Raw genomic sequence first — 4,027 nt, forward strand, 5'->3', positions numbered from 1 at the left:
TCCCTTTCTCTCTCTCTCTCTCTCTCTCTCTTTCTCTCTCTCTGTCTCTCTCTTTATTTCTCTCTCTATGTCTTGCGCTCGCTCGGACTTCTCCCGCTTGCACCCCTCCCTTCTTCTTCCTGTCACGACTAGCATGGACTTTGGTCATCGGGTGGGGTCTACGATCACTTGACCGATTAAGGACCAAAGCGGAGAGCTTCGATTCGAGTAGTCGTTCCGTTATGCGGGGGTCGTGAGTGGATTGACGTAATTGAGGAGAAAACACGATGCAAACCATCATTTCGCGGCAGAATCGAGCAAAGCTCACATTTCCCCCTCTCCTTCCTCCGCGAGCGTTTTGACCCATGATTAATCAACTTTCGGCTTACTCTTAGTCGAGAACTTTTCGCGTGTATACTGATTCCGTTCGATTAAAAAAAATCATGTTCGCACTCAACGCTCACCAAACAATTGTCCATGAAACGATCACAATTTAATTCTGAAATAGCCAATTATATTTCGACTTCTAAATGAAGCAAAATATAGTCATGAAATAGTTAATTAAAATTTCTGATAATGTATAATTTTAATTTTTTCAAAAAAAAATATTTTATTATGCACGTTGTAATTATTGTTCTTCTTCTCAATAAGTGTCATTACATAGATATAGATTGATATTATCTCACTGCTACGGCAAGTCAAATTACTATCCGTACAACAAAAAAGCTTGCAGCAGCATTGCAACATGTTACCATAATATTATTGAAACGTTACAATCTTATCACACACAAAATGAGCAACATAAGGCTGCTGAACTAATAAGCATTCAGCATAATATATATTAATTTAATGATTTATATAAGATGCTCATTAGTTGACTCAGCAATTTTATGTTACGTTTATGCAGCTTATATCATTTTATATGACGAGCTTTAATGTACGACAATAAAAGTGTAGATTATTGCTTGTCAGCTCGATATATACATTCAAAGTTTAGAGAAACTCTTTCTCATCCGCCGCTGACGCCGTCAGCTTCTAGCTTGATCCTACTGCCTTCGCGCCAGCGAATAGCGGGGATTTTCTCGCGAATGAGAGACCCAGGATGCGGCACCGAGCGGCCGGCTGGATCACCTCCTTTCGTTTTTACTCACTCGGGATTAAACAAAAGCCAAAGCTCCTTAAACTGCGGTCGCAGCTAAGCTGGATACATGCGAGGGTCCCACGAAGCGACCTGCGCCAGCTCTCGCTCTTTTGTTCGACCCCGTGATCCTCTTTGCTCTTCGCGAACTGCCACGTAACAACTCTCTCGATACGACACAAGACTGGACCGGAACCTATGTTTAGCTTATTTGGCGAGCGCATTAGTCGAGTGCGACCAACATTTCGAGAATTCGCGAGATTCGGAGGACGGGAAATTCCGACTGATTAAATATTGAGCATTTAAGTTTTATTCGCTTATAATTACTGTCTTAGTGTTTCTTTCATTCACAGATTTCCTTGAACGATTTATTTTAAGAGAAATTCTTTTTTGTCAAAATAACGACTTTATGTTACAAAGTAATATGTTACAATAATAAAATTTCTAAAGATTTTTACGTTCTAAATTAAATTTTAGAATGCCATAATCTAATACAATTGCTTAAAAATGATCAAGTATTATTTTTGCAAAAAGAAATTAACAATTTATACTTTCAGTGTAAAAATGAATGTTACATACATATAAAATAGTTCAATAACAGGTCAGTATTTATATTCAACAATATTGTTTTATATTTAAATGAAAATTTCTCACTTTATGTTAATCATTTTTTTGAAATAGGTCTACTTCTTTTAAAATAAAAGTAAAATAATTTTTTATCCAAATTCTAAATTGTTGCCAAACTTTGTATTATTTTCAAAAACAATATAGACAATCTTTCATAATTTTTTATTTTATTAAAAATACATCCTTAAAGAGTTTCACTCAGATTGTATAAAATTAAATAACTTTTTATATCAATTAATCGATATGTTTTAAAAAGAATATACAAATGACACACTCAAACCAGCTTACTGAATCCAGTTGATTCTTATCCCAGAAGAGTGGTCACGTGAATCGGGCAGGGGATATTTTTCTCCTAATATGAATTCCGTCGGCTCCACAGCCGTGAATCACTCCGATATCTCTGTCTCTTAGCACCAGCTATGAATACAATATCGAATGGTAAGAAGCGGGAATGGCTGTGCCGGATGGGATAAAGTCAGAATTGGCGATAAAAACGCCCCGGCGAAACAGCCTTCGACGCTTTCGTTCGTTTCCTGTGTGCCGTATCTGAAAGATACCTATATTTTCAATCCCCGTCGCGACAACTGTTTTAATGTGCTAATCTCGCGCTGTGGCGACGCAAAGGAACGTGCAAGTTTTATCATGACGCGAACGCCAGAGGGGAATAGAGAATATAGATTATCCTGAGAGAGATTGATCGCCGGTCATTTCGTCTTGGTTCTCGCGAACCATCGGCCAGAAACTCGTGTGGGAAAATCCAAGTCGCGCGGAGCACGTCGCGAATTCTCGAAGCCCTCTCCATCCCCTTCACTTCCTATGCGACAAGACGGAAAGTTCTTCTTCTCCCGAAGCAGCCGGCGGGGGAGATCGAGATCGGGATCAGTTACGGGGTAAGGTCGAAGAAGGACTGATCCTGTATTTGAATACGGGACTCTCGGAGGACTACATGCATTTTAACTACCGGCCAGATGCCGCGGCTCTCACGCTGTCCTGTCGCCCAGGCATCGTCAAGTTTCTGAACTATCGTTACTCGGGCCAAGGATGTGGGGCCTTGAATCCTAAAGACAGCCTCCACTTTGAACTTCTGGCTACGCTCGATACAAAAACGATTTCCGTTAGAAACTTAACTCAAATAATAAAAATGGATCTCTATTGAGAATTCTCTTATTTAACTTAATTAGGAATTATAATTAAGGTGTGATTTTATATATATATATGTATGCTATACATATGTATTTTAGAAAATTATTATATTAAATTGGCAGCAAATCGCAGATGAATTTTAAGAAGAATTTGAACTAGACTTTCAACAATATTTTCTATATTTAGAAATAAACTCGTATGTTATCAAAATTACGAATGTAGTTTTTCATGATTGGAACATGATTCGTGATAGAATGAACGATTCGTTTGATTCTGTATGCAGATGTCGATAAAACGGGCCGACGAAGCGGGTGTTCCACAGACACGGGGCTTGCGAGGCATCTTATCTAGCGCCCGCTGCGAACATGAACGGTGAAAGGATAGCATAGATTCGAAGAGAGACAAAGTGGAAAAGGGATAGGAAGACAGAAGGAGAGAGAGAGAGAGAGAGAGAGAGAGAGAGAGAGAGAGAGAGCGCACGCGAGAAGACGAGAGAGGCGAGGGGTTGAATGACGGTGCTCGAAGGAGAAGGAGTAAGAGACGAGTCGGGGTGGAATGTGGGGTGGGGGTCGGTGTTGTAGCCGAGTGGGTACCACCAGAGGTGGGTCTGGTTGGCCGCGGCGTCGGCGGCGGCGGCGTCGGCTGTCTTGGACAAAATCAATACTGTGGCCACCCATCCCTCGACACCCCTTTGCCTCATCCCTACCCCTCCCCCCTCCTACTAATCCCCCACCTCCCCCTCCCCCCTCCGATCCCATCTAAGGCTGTGGGGCAAGTCGGAGGTGGTGGCGGAGGTGGCGGACGCAGGGTAGTGTGGGCTGGCTGCAGATGCCGCGTAATTACCACCCTCAAGACACGTGTGGCGCTCGCGCATCCAACCACCTCCTATCCCCGCCGGTCGACGCTATCCGACCAACACATTGGTGTGTCGGCAATACCAAGGCTGCTGATAGTAGTAGATATCGTCTCTCAGTAGAGATACTCAGGAATCTCTTTATTAAAAGTATAACTTCTGATATCTATCCCCACCGACATTGATCATGGATTTCACTTTTCTTTGAACCTTGTAGATTTTTGCTTTACACGAATCTCAGAAAAGATATAACGCTTATTGCAAGTATAGTTTTTTTATATATAATA

This window comes from Atta colombica, unplaced genomic scaffold (genome assembly GCF_001594045.1).
Source record: "Atta colombica isolate Treedump-2 unplaced genomic scaffold, Acol1.0 scaffold321, whole genome shotgun sequence".
NCBI lineage: Eukaryota > Metazoa > Arthropoda > Insecta > Hymenoptera > Formicidae > Atta > Atta colombica.